The sequence below is a fragment of the Callithrix jacchus genome, chromosome 6, assembly GCF_049354715.1.
Source record: "Callithrix jacchus isolate 240 chromosome 6, calJac240_pri, whole genome shotgun sequence".
Lineage (NCBI taxonomy): Eukaryota > Metazoa > Chordata > Mammalia > Primates > Cebidae > Callithrix > Callithrix jacchus.
In genome coordinates this window covers 46,711,474-46,732,200 of record NC_133507.1, presented here as the reverse complement: position 1 = coordinate 46,732,200, position 20,727 = coordinate 46,711,474, and the positions used below count along the sequence as shown (strand labels likewise).

Sequence of the window (20,727 nt, the reverse complement as noted above, 5' to 3'; positions counted from 1 at the left end):
TATTATCTTAAGGAGCTTTTGGTCTTAGATGATGGGGTCCTCTAAATATACAATCATGTCATCTGCAAATAGAGACATTTTGACCTCCTCTTTTCCTAACTGAATAATCTTTTTTCTTTTTCTTGACTGATTGCTCTGGCTAAAACTTCCAATACTATGTTGAATAGGAATGGTGAGAGAAGGCACAATTGTCTAGTGCCAGTTTTCAAAGGGGATGCTTCCAGTTTTTGCCCATTCAGTATGATATTGGCTGTGGGTTTGTCACAAATAGCTTTTATTATTTTGAGATATGTTCCATCAATACCTAGTTTATTGAGAGTTTTTAGCATAAAGTGCTGTTGAATTTTATCGAAGGCCTTTTCTGCATCTATTGAGATAATCATGTGGTTTTTGTCTTTGGTTCTGTTTACATGATGGATCACATTTATATATTTGCATACGTTGAACCAGGCTTGCATCCCCAGAATGAAGCCTATTTGATCATGATGGATACACTTTTTGATGTGTTGTTACATTTGGTGTGCCAGTATTTTATTGAAGATTTTTGCATTGATGTTCATCATGGATATTGGCCTGAAATTTTCTTTTTTAGTTGTGTCTCTGCCAGGTTTTGGTATCAGGATGATGTTGGTCTCATAACATGAATTAGAGAGGATTCCCTCTTTTTGTATTGTTTAGAATAGTTTCAGAAGGATTGGTAGCAGCTCCTCTTTGTATGTCTGGTAAAATTCTGCTGTGAACCCATCTATTAAGGACTTTTTTTGGTTGGTAGGATATTAATTGCTGCCTCAACTTCAGCTCTTGTTATTGGTCTATTCAGGGATTCAACTTAGAAAGTAACAACCAGTACCAGCCACTGCAAAAACATACCAAATGGTAAAGACCATCAACACAGTGAAGAAACTGCATCAACTAACGAGCAAAATAATCAGCTAGCATCAAAACGGCAGAATCAAATTCACACATAAGAATTTTAAACTTAAATGTAAATGGGCTAAATGCCCCAATCAAAAGACACAGACTGGCCAGTTAGATAAAATGTTGAGATCCATCATGTGCTGTATTCAGGAGATCCATCTCATGTGCAAAGACACACATAGAGTCAAAATAAAGGGATGGAGGAAGATTTACCAAGCAAATGGAGAGAAAAAAAAAAAACAAGGATTGCAATCCTAGTCTCTGACAAAACGGACTTTAAACCAACAAAGATCAAAAGAGATAAAGAAGGCATTACATAATGGTAAAAGGATCAATGCAAGAAGAAGAGCTAACTATCCTAAATAACTATGCACCCAACACAGGAGCACCCAGATACATAAAGCAAATTCTTAACAACCTTCAAAGAGTCTTACACTCCCACACAATAATAATGGGAAACTTTAACACTCCACTGTCAATATTAGACAGACCAACGAGACAGAAAATTAACAAGGATATCAGGACTTGAACGCAGATCTGGGCCATGCATACTTAACAGACATCTCCAGAACACTCCAGCCCAAATCCACAGAGTATATATTCTTCTCGGCACCACATCGAATTTACTTTAAAACTGACCACATAATCGGAAGTAAATCATTCCTCAGCATATGCAAAAGAACGGAAATCATAACAAGTCTCTGAGACCACAGTGCAATCAAATAGAACTCAGGATTAAGAAACTCACCCAAAACGACACAACTACATGGAAACTGGACAACCTGCTCCTGAATGACTACTGGATAAATAATGAAATGAAGGCAGAAATAAAGATGTTCTTTGAAACCAATGAGAACGAAGATAAAACCAGAATCTCTGGGACACATTTAAAGCAGTGTCTAAGGGGAAATTTATAACACTAAATGCCCACATGAGAAGCAAGAAAAGATCTAAAATTGACACTCTATTGTCAAAATTAAAAATCTAGAGGGGCAAGATCAAATAAATTCAAAAGCTAGCAGAAGACAAGAAATAACTAAGATCAGAGCAGAACTGAAGGAGATAGAGACACCCAAAAAAACCTTCAAAAAATCAGTATGTCTAGGAGTTGGTTTTTTGAAAAGATCAACAAAAGAGATAGACCACTAGCCAGACTAATAAAGAAGAAAAGAAAGAAAAATCTAACAGATGCAATGAAAATGATAAAGGGGATATCACCATCAATTCCACAGAAATACAAACTACCATCAGAAATTACTACAAACAATTCTACGCATATAAACCAGTAAATCTAGAAGAAATGGATAAATTCCTGGACACTTACAACCTCCCAAGACTTAGCCAGGTGTGAAATAGTTTCTAAAAGAGCAGATAAGCCTGGAGCAGTAGGAAAACATGGTACGATTTCCAGGAAACAGTATAGAAATATTTGAGGTAGATGGTGAATTTAAACACAGAATATTAAGCATGGATTTGTTTTTACTCAGTGACACTGTCAAAGTACTGGTGTGAATTGTTTGAAAGTTCAGTGTAATATTATTTGGGCTTTTTCAGAAGAATAATATAGAAAATAATGGAACAAGGGTATTGAGAGTACAGGGAAGGTCATTGAGGCATAGTAGATGACTGTATATGGCTGTAAAATTTAAACTGTCAACCTCCTATTCCCTGTTCTCTCAAATTCCACTCCAGCCATAGTGGCATCTTAGTTGTTCCTTGACTATATCAAAATAATCTCTGCACTTGTAGGTTGTTGCACTCTCTGTTCTTCTGCTGAAACTTTTTCTATCCACATATTTATAAAGTTGAATCTCTTGCTGCCTTGAGATTTCTACTCAAATGTCTCTTTATTTTTATTTATTATTATTATTATTATTATTTTGAGATGGAGCTTCACTTTTGTTGCCCAGGTTGGCATGTAAAGGTGCGATCTCAACTCACTGCAACCTCTGCCACCCAGGCTCAAGTGATTCTCCTGCATCAAACTCCTAAGTAGCTGGAATTACAGGCACCCATGCCACGCCTGGCTAATTTTTTTTATTTTTAGTAGAGATGGGGTTTCACCATGTTGGTTAGATGAGAATGTGGTGGCAGGAGCCTGTAATCCTAGCCACTAGAGAGGCTGAGGCAGGGGACTCACTTTAACCCAGCAGGCAGAGGTTGCAGTGAGCAGAGATCATGCCATTGCACTCCAGCCTGGGTGACAAGAACAAAACTCAATCTAAAAAATAATAGTAATACATATTTTTTTTTCAGAAGGGTTATAAGCCTACTTCTTTCTCTTCTGTCTTACTTTATCACTCTCCAGCCTTCTCAGTCTCCCCATTATTTCTCCAATCCTTAAAGATTATTAAGAAACACACATAAATGTCCCTTTTGTACAAGCTCTTCTCTCAGATGTTTTCTCTCTGGCTGTATCTGTCTCGTTCTACAAGACTGCTTATGGTGCCTCTGTCACCCCTCCTGCCCTCTCTACCTCTGAACCCACTGCAATCCCACTGCCATTGTTACAGTTCTAGAAAGGAATCTCTCAAAAGGTCAATGATGACCTCATTGCCAAACATAGTCATCTGATTTTAGTCCTCAGAATATAAAAAGTTATCTTTGGCCTTGCTGGCTAGTTTCTTGGCTTCTCTAGCATTACTTTCTCAGTTCTGCTCCAGTTCCTTGAACCTCTCTCCTACATGGTCCTTTACAGCATCACTTTCATTTCTTAATACTTCCCCCTTCCCCAGTGCCATAAGGAAATCTCACTCCATGTGTTCTTCCTGGAGGTCTCACTGGGAGCTATAAATGGCTACTTTCTAGACATAGTGCTCCGCCTTGCCTCTTAAATTCCAGAGGTACCTTTTTAGCTGCTCACTAAACATCTCTACCAAGTGTGCTGTGAGCTCTTTGAAGTATATCTATTTATTTTGTATCCCCACTGTCCTTCTTTACAGATGAGCAGATGGAGGCATAGAGAGGCTTAGTCTCTTAGCTGAGATCACAGAGTTAGGGAGTAGATGATTAGCAACATCATGCTTCAGGACTTGAATTTTGACGCCGAAGAAATTACTTCACTCTTCTGTGCCTTAGCTCATTTGTCTACAAAAGGAGATTTTTTAAAGTCCTACAAGTCTTAACTCTTTATCCAATTTGCCAGTCTGTGTCTTTTAATTGGGGCATTTAGCCATTTACATTTAAGGTTAATCCTGTTACTTGTGAATTTGATCCTGCCATTATGATGCTAGCTGGTTATTTTGCCTCCTAGTTGATGCAGTTTCTTCATAGTGTTGATGGTCCTTACATTTTGGTATGTTTTTGCAATGGCTGGTACTGGTTTTTCCTTTCCATATTTAGTGCTTCCTTCAGGAGCTCATGTAAGGCAGGCCTGGTGATAACAAAATCTCTCAGCATTTACTTGACTGTAAAGAATTTTATTTCTCCTTCACTTATGGAGCTTAGTTTGGCTGGCTGCATACGAAATTCTGGGTTGAAAATTCTTTTCCTTAAGAATGTTTAATCTGTAATCCCAACACTTTGGGAGGCCGAGGTGGGTGGATCACAACGTCAAGAGATCGAGACCATCCGGGTCAACATGGTGAAACCCCGTCTCTACTAAAAATACAAAAAAATTAGCTGAGCCCGGTGGTGCGTGCCTGTAATCCCAGCTACTCACAAGGCTGAGGCAGGAGAATTGCCTGAACCCAGGAGGGAGAGGGTGCAGTGAGCCAAGATCGCGCGCCAGTGTACTCCAGCCTGGGTAACAAGAGCGAAACTCCATCTCGGGAAAAAAAAAAGAATGTTTAATATTGGTGCTGACTCTCTTCTGGCTTGTAGGGTTTCTGCAGAGAGATCCACTGTTAGTCTGATGGGCTTCCCTTTGTAAATAAAAAGACCTTTCTCTCTGGCTGCCCTTAACATCCTTTTCCTTCATTTCAACCTTGGTGAAGCTGACGATTATGTGCCTTGGGGTTGCTCTTCTCAAGGAGTATTTTTGTGGTATTCTCTGCATATCCTGAATTTGAATGTTGACCCCACTGCTAGACTGGGGAAGTTCTCCTGCATAAATATCCTGAAGAGTGTTTTCCAACTTGATTCCATTCTCCCCATCACTTTTAGGTACACCAATCAAGCATAGGTTTGATCTTTTAACATAGTCCCATATATCTTAGAGGCTTTGTATGTTCCTTTTCATTCTTTTTTCTCTAATCTTGTATTCATGGTTTATTTCATAAAGATGATATTCAATCTCTGATATCCTTTCTTCTGCTTGATCGATTTGGCTAATGATACTTGTATATGATTCATGAAGTTCTTCTGCTACATTTTTCAGCTACATCAGGTGATTTATGTTCTTTTTCAAACTGGTTATTCTAGTTAGCAATTCCTCTAACATTTTTTCAAGGTTCTTAGCTTTCTTGCATTGGGTTAGAACATGCTCCTTAAGCTCAAAGGTGTTTGTTATTACTCACTTTCTAAAGCCTACTTCTGTCAATTCGTCAAGTTTTGTTCTCCATCTAGTTCTGTTCCCTTGCTGGTGAGGAGTTGTGATCCTTTGGAAAAGAGATCTTCTGGTTTTTGGAATTTTCATCATTTTTGTTCTGTTTTTTCCTCATGTTTGTGAATTTATCTACCTTTGGTCTTTGATGTTGGTGACCTTAGGATGGGGTTTTTGTCTGGAAGTCCTTTTTTATTGATGTTGATGCTATTCCTTTCTGTTTGTTAGTTTTCTTTCTAACGGCCATGCCCCTCCATTGCACATCTGCTGGAGTTTGCTCTCTACCCAAAATAAACAGAATATACATTCTTCTTAGCTCCACATCACATTTATTTTAAAATTAACCACATAATTGGAAGTACAACACTCCTCAGCAAATGTAAAAGAATGGAAACACTAACAAACAGTCTCTCAGACCACAGTGCAATAAAATTAGAACTGAGGATTAAGAAACTCATTCATAACCCCACAACTACATGGAAACTAAACAACCTGCTTCTGAATGACTACTGGGTAAATAACTAAATTAAGACAGAAATAAGTAAGTTCTTTGAACCCAATCAGAACAAAGAAACAATGTACCAGAATCTCTGGGACACAGCTAACGTAGTGTTTAGAGGGAAATTTATAGCACTAAATGCCCACAGGAGAAAGCAGGAAAGATCTAAAATCAACAACCTAACATGACAATTAAAAATAACTAGAGAATCAAGAGCAAACAAATTCAAAAGCTAACAGAAGACAAGAAATAACTAAGATCAGAGCATAACTGAAGGAGATAGACACGAAATCTCTTGAAAATATCAAGGAATCCAGGAGATGGTTATTTGAAACGATTAACAAAATAGATAGACCACCAGCCAGACTAATAAAGAAGAAAAGAGAGAAGAATTAAATAGATGCAATAAAAAATGATACAGGGGATATCACCACTGATACCATAGAAATACAAACTACCATCAGAGAATACTATAAAACACTGCTATGCAAATAAACTAGAAAATCTAGAGGAAATCAATAAATTCCTGAACATATACACCCTCCCAAGACTAAATCAGGAAGAAGTTAAATCCCTGAATAGACCAATAACAAGTTCTGAAATTGAGACAGTAATTAATAGCTTACCAACCAAAAAAATAGCCCAGGACTAGACAGATTCACAGCTGAGTTCTACCACAGGTACAAAGAGGAGCTGGTACCATTCCTTCTGTAACTATTCCAAATAATAGAAAAACAGAGACTCCTCCTTAAATCATTTTATGAGGCCAGCATTATCCTGATACCAAAACCTGGCAGAGACACACAACAAAAAAAATTTCAGGCCAATATTCATGATGAACATCAACGTGAAAATCCTCAATAAAATACTGGCAAAGCAAATCCAGCAGCACATCAAAAAGCTTATCTACTATGATCAAGTCGACTTCATCCCTGGGATGCAAGGCTGGTTCAGCATACGCAAATCTATCAGTGTAATCCATCACATAAACAGAACCAATGACAAAAATCACATGATTATCTCAATAGAAGCAGAAAAGACCTTCATTAAAATTCAACATCCCCTCATGCTAAAAACTCACAATAAACTAAATATTGATGGAATGTATCTCAAAATAATAAGAGCTATTTATGACAAATGCACAGCTAATATCTTACTGAATGGAAAAAAGCTGGAAACTTCAAAAACCAGCACAAGACAAGGATTCATCTCTCACAACTCCTATTCAACATAGTATTGGAAGTTCTGGCCAGGGCAATCAGGCAAGAAAAAGAAATAAAGTATTCAAATAGAAAAAGGGAAAGTCAAATTATCTCTGCAGTTGATATGATTGTATATTTAGAAACCCCCATCATCACAGCCCAAAATCTCCTTAAGCTGAAAAGCAACTTCAGCAAAGTCTCAGAATGCAAAATCAATGTGCAAAAATCACAAGCATTCCTATATACCAATAATAGACAAACAGCTAAATCATGAGTAAATTTCCTTTCACGATTACTACAAAGAGAATAAAATACCTAGGAATACAATTAACAAAGGATGTGAAGGACCTCTTCAAAGACTGCTCACAAAAATAAGAGAAGACACAAACAGATGGAAAAACATTCCATGCTTATGGATAGAAACAATCAATATTGTGAAAATAGCCATATGGCCCAAAGTAATTTATAGATTCAATGCTATCCCCATCAAGCTACCATTGACTTTCTTCACAAAATAAGAAAAAAAGATACTTTAAATTTCATTTGGAACAAAAACAGAGCCCATATAACCAAGATAATCCTAAGCAAAAGAACAAAGCTGAAGGCATCACACTACCTGACTTCAAACTATACTACAAGGCTACAGTAATCACAACAGCATGGTACTTGTACCAAAACAGTTGCATACCAGTGGAACGGAACACAGGCCTCGGAAGTAACACCACACATCTACAACCATCTGATTTTTGACAAACTTGACGAAAACAAGCAATGGGAAATGGATTCCCTTTTTAATAAATGGTGTTGGGTATCTGGCTAGCCATGTGCAGAAAACCAAAACTGGATCCCTTCCTTACATCTTATACAAAAATTAACTCAAGGTGGATAAAAAACTAAAATGTAAGACCTAAAACCATAAAAACCCTAAAAGAAAACCTAGGCAATATCATTCAGGTCACAGGCATGGGCAAAGACTTCATGACTGAAACATCAAAAGCAATAGTAACAAAAGCCCAATTGACAAATGAGATCTAATTAAACTAAAGAGCTTCTGCACAGCAAAAGAAACTATCATCAGAGTGAACAGGCAACCTACAGATGGGAGAAACTTTTGTAATCTATCTATCTGACAAAGAGCTAATATCCAGAATCTACAAATAACTTAAACAAATTTACAGAAAAAAAGAACCCCATCAAAAAGTAGGCAAAGGATATGAACAGGCACTTCTCAAAAGAAGACATTTGTGTGGCCAATAAACATATGAAAGAAAGTTCATCATCACTGATCATTAGATAAATGCAAATCAAAACCCCAGTGAGATACCATCTCATGCCAGTTAGAACAGCAATCATTAAAAAGGAAACAATAGATTCTGGAGAGGATGCAGAGAAATAGGAATGCTTTTACACTGCTGGTGGGAGTGTAAATTAGTCCAATCATTGTGGAAGAGAGTGTGGCAATTCCTCAAGGATGTAGAAGCAGGAATACCATTTGACCCAGCAATTCCATTACTGGGTATATACCCAAAGGATTATAAATCATTCTACTATAAAGACATATGCACACGTATGTTTATTGCAGCACTATTTACAATAGCAAAGACTTGGAACCAACCCAAATGCCCATCAATAACAGAATGGATAAAAACACCATGGAATACTATGCTGCCATTAAAAAAGGATGAGCTCATGTCCTTTGCAGGAACATGGATGAAACTGGAAACCACCATTCTCAGAAACCTAACACAGGAACAGAAAACCAAACATTGCATGTTCTCACTCATAAGTGGGAGTTGAACGATGAGCACACATAAACACAAGGAGGGGAAAACCTGGGCCTGCTGGGGGGTGGGTGGCTAGGGGAGGGATATTCAATGTAGATGACAGTTAGGTGGATTCAGCAAACCACCATGGCACATGTATACCTGTGTAACAAACCTGCACATTCTGCACATGTATCCCAGAGCTTAAGTATTTAAAAAACCCATTCCTGCAAGTGTTGAACAATGAAAAGGGGAACAACATACACCAGGGCCTGTTAGGGGCTGGCAGGTGAGGGGAAGGAACATAGGGAACAGGTCAATAGGTGTCACAAACCACCATGGCGCACTTATACATATGTAACAAACCTGCACATTATGCACATATATCCCAGTATTTTTAGAAAAAATATAGAGAATAAAAATAAAAGTTCCTATGATACAATTGGCTTTGAGAATTAAAATAAAATACATGTACAGAATAGTACTTAGAAGAGTACATTATAAGTGGCAAATACTTGATACACAGTAAATGGTAAATACAACTTAGGTCGTATTTTCCTTATCTGGAGTTTAATGTATACACTTTATCTTATATTTACAGTGTAAAGTGCAAAACCTCAAATAAAGGGAAAGGATTTCAGCAGAAAAAGATTGAAAGATTGTGACTTTCACACGAAAGAAACACATACAATAATGAAGCAGAACATTAAGTGGAAAGAAAGAAATTATCCTGCATGTTAAGAGCATGACAGTTAATTTCATGTAACAGTGTATGGAACATATTTAGTTAAGCACAGCACAATGTGGAGTTATGTTCAACTTACCATCTACATGGTAGAGTGTGTGGAATCTTTAATAGAATATAAATAATTGTCATTTTCAAAGTCAGAAAATTTTAATAACCCAAAACTTTTGGTGAATAGTATGTCATTTCATCTTCTCCACTGTAAAAATTAGGCCCTAGAATCTAGAAATTAGCTTTTCACCAGAATATCCAAATAATTTGGAGAATGGCCTTTTGCGCTTTGAGATGCCAGAGCACTTGGTAACAAACAGACACTCATTAGAAAGCTGCTTCACTGGTGGCTCACGCCTGTAATCCCAGCACTTTGGGAGGCCGAGGCAGGTGGATCACGAGGTCAAGAGATCGAGACCACCCGGGTTAACATGGTGAAACCTCGTCTCTACTAAAAATACAAAAAATTAGCTGGGCATGGTGGTGCGTGCCTGTAATCCCAGCTACTCAGGAGGCTGAGGCAGGAGAATTGCCTGAACCCAGGAGGCGGAGGTTGCGGTGAGCCGAGATCGCGCCATTGCACTCCAGCCTGGGTAACAAGAGCGAAACTCCGTCTCAAAAAAAAAAAAAAAAAAGAAAAAAGAAAGCTGCTTCACTTCCTTCCCCATCCATGGTCAATGGCCTTTGATTGCTGATCTGAAAAGGTCTCCTATCCTAATAAGTATCACAGGATAGAAGTCTGTAAAACTGGAGTAAATGCATGTTGTTACCTTTTAGACAAAAAGCAAAATGATCCTTTTCAGTGCACTAAAAGTAAATATAGGATTTTAAAAAAAAGACAGTATAAGATCCCTCTGTTATTAGTAACGTCTATGTCGAAATATTAGGCACTAAACTAAACTTTCTTTGTCAATTTTCATCCTCAGTGAGCTACCTGTCATTTGATGTTATAGAGCCATTAGGTCTATATCACACATGACTTTAAGTATATTTCTACAGGATCCTCCATTTTTTAAATGTCCTTCAGCAAGACCTGCACACTCTTAGCACAGTACGAATGGATTACAATATTCTAATGCCATGATTTCAGAGGTAAGTCTACAGAGAAGAGACAGTTATTCAAAGACGCATGACACTTTGGATGCACTGAGTTCATTCTCACTTCCTTGAGTGAGGCTACAAGAGAAGTGAGGATGCTGGAGTTGGCGGCACCTACATTTGAACCCTGACTCTACCACCCAGTAACTATTTGATGTGGAATTACTTAAGCCATCTCTGGGCCTCAGCTTTCTCATCTCTAAAATAGGCATAATATCAGGGCTTCATGAAATGATTGTGTAAAATGCTTTTAATAAATGTTAGTTCACTTACTTGAACTAACATGAGAGCTCCTTTCTTGGTGATTCAGCACTTCAAATTTTAACTTGCATAAGAACCTACGTGATCAAAACCACTTTACTCATCACAGCATCAGCTATCACTGATTCTACCCTTCCGCTAAGCACATGGTTTTATTTTTAACCAGGAGACAAGGGCCCAAGATGACAGACAAGTAGGTCATCTATTTTATCCTGCTTGACTGCACCCAGTGGCAGTAACCAACATTTCAATGGTAACTAGACTGCATTTAATGAGCTGCTTGAAACTCTTAACCTTATTTTCACTCGATGATTATCAGTGCCTTTCTGAAGAATATGAATTTTAATTAAATTCTTCCTCATAGATTTGTGCTGAAGATATTATTTTTTTCTATATGTTTACTAAAGGATTACCTTGCCCTAACTTCAAGACTTATTTCCTCTTCTTTGTACCACTGCATAAAAGAAAATCTTACAGGGTGTGTTACTGGGATTCCTTTGGTAGAACAAAAAGAGACACAATGAATAGAACCTCTTCCACTTGTTTAATAGATTGTTAAGACTTTCAATAAAATTTGTATTTCTCAAAGGTGCATTTTTTTTTACCCTGCCTCATTTCATATTACTTTTTTCTCAAATTGCCTAAGAAAATGTTTGATATAAACTAGATGCTCTTAACCATGAATTTCCATTCTATAAATGAAAGTATGGCAATAAAAATCTCATTCCTGAAAATAGCTTTTTAAAAGAGCCATAAAATTCAAACACAATCTAGATTCAATAAAAATTAGGCTTACTTAATTTGAATAAGATGCTTTCATTACTGTAATAATATGTAACTCAAATAATCATCAGAACATAATTGCTTTGAAAAGTGACTCAATTCAATTGTTTGTGATAAAATGCTCACCAAAAAATGGCCTGAGTTCTACAAGTCCTGTCAATCTGCTGGATTGACAATACTGTACTTCTGAATCTTGAACCACTGGGAGTCATAAGGCAAGGGCTGGTCCCTCTTTCAGAGGAAATTGAACATTCTACTTTCATTTCTGATAGTGTTTCCCAAACCTGCCCACTCACAATCACTTGTAGAGCTTTTTAAAAATACTAACCCTCCATGAAATTTTGATTTAGCAGGTCTACTCCATGTAGATTTCATGAAACTCTTGCAATTGTTCTCGTGTTTTGTGAAAGAGGAAGAAGAGTTTTCATTTTCTAAAGTCCTAAACCCAATTTACTTAAGGCAGAGGGAATGATAATCATATATTCAATATCGTACTTCATTCTAGAGATGTAAACATGCCTCAAAGTAATCCTGATAAAGCAAGCTCCTGCTGTGTAGTTTGGGCATAGATCACTGAGATTATATTGTAAAATGCAACTTTCATTAAAGAACAATTTATGAGGATTGTTTAATTATGACAAGTCCAAGGTAAACATTAAAATGACGTGCATGCAGTCTGCAGATTTACAGAACTGTCAAAGGAGTTTCAAAATAAGCAAATGGCTGCTTTTTGCTTTCAGGCAAATTATATCCAATTTAAATGCTACTCTTCAGAAAGTATGTCTAACAAAATGCACCACCATAACTTCTGCATGGGTAATGTCTGCTCTCATCACTGAAGACTAGTTTGCTGTCAAGACTTTCAGAGAGTCTCCAAGTGAAATGAGTACTGAAGAACAAAGCTTCTATAGGCTATATTGAGTTCCCACTCTTCCTTTCTCTTGTGGCCATTAAACTAAGCCAAGGGCACCTTGTATCACAAAACTCGATTCATAAAATACCTCTTGTAAAATTTCAGAAAATAAAAAGTTTAAACTTAGAAACAGAATATAAAAGAGAAGCTAGCCCTTAACTAGATCTAGCATCTTCATATTTTTAAGTAGGAGGAAAAGTGGTTAAGAAAGAGTTTTCTGTGAAAATTGTATGACTATGTTATGTCATACAATTAATATTAAATAGCTGGAATGTAAGGAACAATAGCTAGCTTTTCTGTAGCCCTAATGTTAAAACATAAGGAAATTAACTGAAACCTGGGTATTGAAAATAATTTAATGATGATGAATGTTTTAACAGATCAAATGGATAGATATATTGTAGAGAATTTGTTTTACCTCTCCTTCAGAAATCTTTTGAAATGGAATAAACATTATATTTCCTTGATGCAAGGATAGCACACAGCTAAAAGTAAACTTCCCCTTAAGAAACAGGGCATAAGCATATTCATACTCATCCAGTCTTTTTTGCAAGAAAAACAGGGGAAAATTATTTTTTGATAAAATTTTGAAGGGTAAACTTTTTCTTTATTGACATCCTAAAACACTGTCGGTAAATTGAAGGGTACCAAGACTCCAAAATACGGTCACTAACTCCCTTTTCAACAAGAGCAGGTTCATCTCATAGCAGCTGGCATACAAACTTTTGAAACATATATATATATATATATATATATACATTGTGTAATAAACCCATACCCCAATTTTACATAATCTAATTCAAATTTTAAACAAGAATCTCATTAAACATTTACATATCTTAGGGTAATATAATGTTCAATTTTACATGAGTATTTAGAAATGTCACACAGGGATAGGCATATCTTCTCTCTGCTTCCTAACCACTATAATGGCGTGGCATTATATTACTATCTTAAAGTCATAATGCCTGGTTATGCCAGGCTTACTGGTTGTGGAATCATGGCTAAATCAAATGGATCTTCTAGGTCTCAGAATTCTCATTCATAAAATGCAGAGTTTGGATATGTAATTTAATTCCTAAGGTGTCTTCCAGTTCTTTGGACTCTGACTTAAAGTATTATTTTCTTCTAGGAGCTTCAAAAGTGTAAATTGTTTTATGTCAGCAACTGTATCTTGTATTTTTCTGACATGCTGTGGCATTGTTTAATATTCTGCTGAGCATACAGGCACTTGACTATTCAATAATAAAACCTAAGTTTTCAACAGTACTTTACTCCTTCAAAGCATTTTTATTTTATTTTTTGAGATGAAGTCTTGCTCTGTTGCCAGGCTGGAGTGCAGTGGCATGATCCCAGCTCACTGTATTCTCCGCCTCCTGGGTTGAACCAATTCTCCTGCCTCAGCCTCCCAAGTAGCTGGGACTACAGGCATGTGCCACCACGCCTAGCTAATTTTTGTATTTTCTAGTAGAGATGGGGTTTCACTCAAAGCACTTTTATAAACAGCAACCCTTTCAGTTCCAGTTCTTGTAGCATATACAGAGAGACATAGGGACATGAATAATTCCCTTCATTTTATTAATGAGAGAAGCAAAATTTAAGGGATTTGGAATTCTACCTAAGTTACAAGACCAAGAAGTAGCAAATCTGGCTCAAGAAGTCAAGTTTTTTACTCCTCATCCACTGCATCCTATTGATGAAGTCATTTCTATGAGTCATGCCTGTATGTAGAGGCCATTTTTCTAAATTTCTAAGTATAAAAACAGCAATATTTGTGACAATAACTGTTTTAATGGCATTTTTGAAGATGTCCCCATTGTTAATAATCTTTGCTTAGTCCTAGGGTGCACTCATATGGAAACTCCAATCTACCTTATAGTTCTCTTCCCTGAAGATTCAGCAGCCCCAGAAATTCCAACCTGGCCTGGTCACATATTTTGATAAACAGGTATGACATGCAATATTATCTTGTCCATCACCCACATAGAGCATAAGCTCTTACTTGTGAAATTTTCTTTGTAACTTTACTGAGTGAGCAATAAATAGGGAGAAAGCTATTCTTACTCCAGTGCTTTATTGTGTTCACATAGGACACTTCCTTTGAATAAACTAGACGTTTGGTAAATTTTCTTTAGTTATCCCCTTTGAGATAGGGTCTTGCTCTGCTATGCAGGCTGGAGTGCAGTGGTGCAATCATGGCTCACTGTGGCCTCAAACTTCTGGGTTTATACAATCCCCCCATCTGAGCCTCTCCAGTAGCTAGGACTACAGAAAGTGCCACCCACCTGGCTACTTTTAAATATATATATTTATTCATTGTAGAGACCAGGTCTCGCTGTGTTGCCTAGGCTGATCTGGAACTCCTAGTCTCAAATGACTTTCACACCTCAGCCTCACAAAGCACTGGGATTACAGGCATGAGCCACCACACCCAGCCCTTTTCTTATCTTTTATATATTAGCAGAATTTGCTCCTAGAAATTTTGTGTCAAATGTTCATTTTATAACTACTAAACAATACTTTATGTTTTGGTTGAGAACATTTCACTTCTTTGAACTATACCTGAACCAGACTTGGTAGCCAAATCAGAAGGTTTTGTTCTTGTTTGTTTTTTACATATAGTATTTTTTTTTTTAATTTTAAGTTCAAGGGTATATTTGTAAGTTTGTTACATAGGTAAACATATGTCATGAGGGTTTGTTGTACAGAAAGATTTTTTCAAAGATTCAGAAGCAAAATACATAACTTAAACACGAAGTTAATTTATACTGAGTTTTCTATTTAAAATATACAAATAATCATCATTAATGTGGAACAATATTATATATTATAATTTCATATGGAGCTCTTTTGCAAGAGTATAAAGTCAATAGACTCTTTCATACCTATAACTATATATTCTAATGTGCCTATTTCTAGATATTCTTCTGTACCTATAACTAGATATATTAAGAGAGGTTCAGGGCTCCAGAATAAGACACTTACTCTGTCCTTTAGACTCCTATGCAAAATAAGGTGAATAGAAAATATGTCTAGTACATATATGCATACACACATGTTTGTGTATGAACACATGTACAAACTGCATACGAAGAATGAATGTAGCTATGACATTTTTAATAATTAGACTATGGAGTGGATACATTGTCCTATATACAAATAGGCCCATAAGACTCATTGGTTGACCACCTGAATGTTCTGTGTGAATCAATTCATCCACTTAGAGTGTGCATAATTCAATTTACAATGTCACCTCTTGTAAGGACACAGTCAATTCAGATATAGTCACAGTTCAAAGTTGTTTTTCCTTTGGGCATTTTGGTGGAAATATAATATTAAACAGGCAGGCCTAACTCCTGCTAATTCACTATAAATTAAGGTAAATAGTCATCCCCTTATTCCTTGGCTAACATTTAATAGATATACAACATTATACCAACTAACCACTTCATAGTATATATATATTATTTAAATACGAAATAATTCTGAAGGTTTTCAATCTGATGCCATAAGCAGTGGCCTAACTAAATGATCTTTGAATTTTATTCTTACAGAAACTACTATAGCATGTTTCTTCTAAGATAAAAAACCAGAAAATTTGTTATTAAAATTGCTCCAACCATTAAATATTCTTACACTTAAAAAATTTGGCAGCCTAATTGACAAGGTTAGCATTTTATACAGGTCTATGTCTTCCACACTATTATTGTGCTTTTGCATATGCTTATCAATTAGTTGTGATAACAATTAAATTGGGTATTGAACCAGAATTATTATATTACCATTCATGATTTATTATGCTTAGCAATTAAGATATTAAATGTTTTATCCCTGAAAATAATATCCAAACACTATAGACCATATTTTATTTTTGGCAAAAATATCCAAAGACCACATTACTACTTCCAAAGAAATAATAATCTCTTAATCTTTTTTTTTTTTTTTTTGAGACAGAGTCTTACTCTGTCACTCAGGCTGGAGTGAAGGGGCACAATCACAGCTCACTGCAGCCTCAACCTCCCTGAGCTACGGTGACCCTCCCATCTCAGCCTCCCAAGAAGCTGAGACTACAGGCGCATGACACCATGCCTGGCTAATTTTTAATATATTTTGTAGATTCAAAGCCTTATTATGTTGCCTAGGCCGGTCTCAAACTCCTGGGTTCAAGTAATTCTCCTGTCTTGGCCTCCCAAAGTGTGGGGATTACAGGCATGAGCCATGAAGCCTGGCCTTCTTAATCAATATTTTTGATGCCATAACTGAAATTTAATTAAAAATATTGTTCATATTTTTTGTATCCTACTACAAAAAATATAGGAATATATGGAATCACAAATATGCAATAAAATATAATGTTTATAAAGAAAACATGAACAAATATTTAAAAATGAAAACTTAAGATTATAAATATACATAAATACATTGCATGTTGATTTGTTCTTACTAATGACTGCAAATTGGCTTCAATCTTCCTGGCTTTATATTTATATATGGCATTATTCAATTGTCTCCAGACTCCATACTATTTTATATACAATCACTCACAGCAGAGCCCCTTTTTGGCTCATCTTGGCTTTTTAAACAGCTCCACTTATAGTCATGGCCTCTGCTCTACAATTATGCCAATACTCATGGTTATTTTCTGGACAAAGAAATATTCAGTACCAAAGGTGTATATTCATATCTTTAACTTTGCAAAATGGAAAACTGCTTGCATCTTTAAAGTAACAGTGTTGTGTGTATTGGGGTTGTTTTGCTTCTTTCTTTCTTTCTTTGTCTTTCTTTCTTTCTTTCCTTCCTTCCTTCATTCATTCTTTCCTTCCTTCCTCTCTCTCTCTCTCTCTCTCTCTCTCATATACACACATAAACAGTGTGCTCACACACTCACACAAAGATTTCAAAGAGTTTAAGAGATCATCTCATCCAGTTATTTGACTTCTCTAACAGGCACCTGCAGAAAGAAAGAGCTTGTCCCAAACCCGCAATCTAAATGGATACCTCATTCTGAAGTGACTTCAGAGAAAACACCCTGAATCAGTGCATTGTCTTTTCCTTGGTTTTCTACCAGTTCTACACTGTTCTCTTAGAATCATCAACCAGGATATCCTGGCATGTTTGGGGGCTAAAATGTGTGACTATTTTCAAATCTTTATTTAGGCTTTATTTGCTATTTATTTAGGCTTTATTTATAAATTACTCCCACATATATATCTTCAGCCTGAAGCTCTTTGTTCCATCACCATCTTCACTTAGATAACTAATAGTCATCTCACACTGAATATACCAATAAATGACCTGCCAGGGTTTCACCCTCCATTTCTGATACTTTCAGTTGTCCCCATCTTGGTGAATGGTGGCATGTTCTTCAAGATGCTAACCCACACATCTTCATGCTATCTCATGTTAGCTTTCTCCTTCACCTCATATAGAAATCCAGGACTTAGGACACAATTCATTGCCTATATTACACTAATAAATATTATTTCTTGCTTCCTCTCTTAACTTTCTATCATCTGTTCTGAACACAGCAGTAAGAGTTATCCTATAAAGAAAACTTGACAAAGGGCTAATATCCAGAAACTACAAAGAACTTAAACAAATTTACAAGAAAAAAAACATCAAAAAGTAGGTGAAGGATATAGACAGACACTTCTCTAAAGAAGACATTTATGCAGCCAATACATACATGAAAAAAAGCTTATCATCACTGGTCATTAGAGAAATGCAAATCAAAACCACAATGAGATACCACCTCATGCCAGTTAGAATAGTGATCATTAAAAGGTCAGGAAACAACAGATGCTAAAGATGTGAAGAAACAGGAACCTTTTACACTGTTGGTAGGAGTATAAATTAGTTCAATCATTGTGGAAGACAGTGTGGCAATTCCTCATGGATCTAGAACTAGAAATACCATTTGACCCAGCAATCCTATTGCTGGGTGTATACCCAAAGGATTACTGATTATTCTTCTATAACGACACATGCACATGTATGTTTATTGCAGCACAATTCACAATAGCAAAGACTTGAGACCAACCCAGATGCCCATCACTCACAGACTGGTTAAAGAAAACATGGCACATATACACTGTGGAATACTACATAGCCATAAAAACGAATGAGTTCATGTCCTTTGCAGAGACATGGATGAAGCTGGAAACCATCATTCTCAGCAAACACTAGAACAGAAAACCAAACCCCACATTTTCTCACTCATAGTTGGGAGTTGAACAATGAGAATACATGGACACAGGGAGGGGAGTATCATACACCGGGGCATGCTGGGGGCGGAGGGGCAGGGGAGGGATAGCACTCGGAGAAATACCTAATATAGATGACAGGTTGATCAGTGCAGCAAACCACCATGACACATGTAAACCTATATAACAAACCTGCACATTCTGCACATGTACTCCAGAGCTTAAACTATAATAAAAAAAGAGAAAAAAAGAAAAAGAAAATGTAGAGCTTGCCATTGTCTGCCAAAAGCCATCTATGTTTCCCTATTTCACTCAAGGTGAAAACTGAGCTTTTTAATATGACTTGAGAGACCTCTTCTCCTCCCATGCCTCCTCTTACTCACGCAGGTCTGCAGCTACCCTGGCTCCCTTGTTATTTGTTGAACACACCAGCACGCTCCTGCTTAGAGAGCCTTTGTAATGGTTGTTTCCTCTACCAGGAATACCTTTCCCCCAGGTTCTGTGTAGCTTGTTCCCTCATCCACTTCAAGTGTTTGCTCCAGTCTCTTTCTCCTCAAGGCCACTCTAACCACGATAGTTAAAGCTGAAGACACTGCCAGCACTCTAATGTCCTCTCCCCTCAGTCTTCTTTGTGCTATTTCCGTAGCATACGCCACCATCCAACATACAAAAGAATGCACTTATTTGTTACTTGTATTGTTTATTATCTGTCTCCTGCAATGTTACCTCTACAATGAGAAGGAAATTTGTCTGATTAATTCAAATGAAGTAACCCAAGAGCGTGGGTATCAGACACACACATAGTAGACAACATGAATGTTTCTTAAAGAAATACGCTATCATCAGGCTTTTAGATCTATACATCTTAACAAAAACAGACAAGCTATGTTACTAAAGTTCATATTTTCTCTGTTTTTAATTTTAAAAATCCCACAGTATTTATTTTGAAGCTTAAGCTTCTATAATCCCATACACAGCAGAAGTGTGAGAGAATACCTTCACTTCTCTGATAACAGATTACCCAAACGGGAACATGGGAAACTGCCTGATTCATGGTTAGGGACTTGGATAGCTCCAAGAAGCTCATGGTAGTTCTTTATCACTTTCTCTTTTTTTATTTATTTAGTTTTACTATACTTTAAGTTCTGGGGTACATGTGCAGATCACGCAGGATTGTTACATAGGTATACACATTCCATGATGGTTTGCTGCATCCATACCCCCATCATCTACATTAGGTATTTCTCCTAATGTGATGGATTAAAGATTTAAACATAAGACCTAACACCATAAAAACCCTAGAAGAAAACCTAGGCAATACAATTCAGGACATAGGCATAGGCCAGGACTTCATGACTAAAACACCAAAAGCAATGGAACAAAAGCCAAAATAGACAAATGGGATTTAATTAAACCCAAGAGCTTCTGCACAGCAAAAGAAACTATTATTAGAATGAACTGGCAAACAACAGAATGGGAAAAAATTTTTGCAATCTACCCATCTGACAAAGGGCTAATATCTAGAATCTACAAACTTAAACAAATTTACAAGAAAAAACAAACAAACCCATCGAAAAGTGGGCAAAGGATATGAACGGACACTTTTCATAAGAAGACATGTATGCAGCCAACAAACATATGAAAAAATGCTCATCATCACTGGTCATTAGAGAAATGCAAATCAAAACCACAATGAGATACCATCTCATGCCAGTTAGAATAGGGATCATTAAAAAATCTGTAGACAACAGATGCTGGAGAGGATGTGAAGAAATAGAAATGCTTTTACACTGTTGGTGGGAGTGTAAATTAGTTCAACCATTGTGAAAGACAGTGTGATGATTCCTAATGGACCTAGAAATAGAAAT

At 36.7% G+C, this 20,727-nt stretch overlaps 1 protein-coding gene and 1 pseudogene across 18 annotated transcripts in view; both read right to left on the bottom strand.

Moving 5' to 3' along the window:
* Positions 1 to 20,727, bottom strand: part of PDE1A (phosphodiesterase 1A) — a 531,703-nt gene that overhangs the window by 182,219 nt on the left and 328,757 nt on the right. The gene's annotated exons all lie outside the window — the stretch shown is intronic.
* LOC144576625 (dynein light chain Tctex-type protein 2B pseudogene) overlaps positions 1 to 20,727 on the bottom strand; it is a 128,753-nt pseudogene that overhangs the window by 45,692 nt on the left and 62,334 nt on the right. The window contains exon 1 of the transcript XR_013518851.1: positions 1 to 20,727. This exon is cut by the window's left edge and continues 45,692 nt beyond it; it is cut by the window's right edge and continues 62,334 nt beyond it. The product of XR_013518851.1 is annotated as a dynein light chain Tctex-type protein 2B pseudogene (transcript).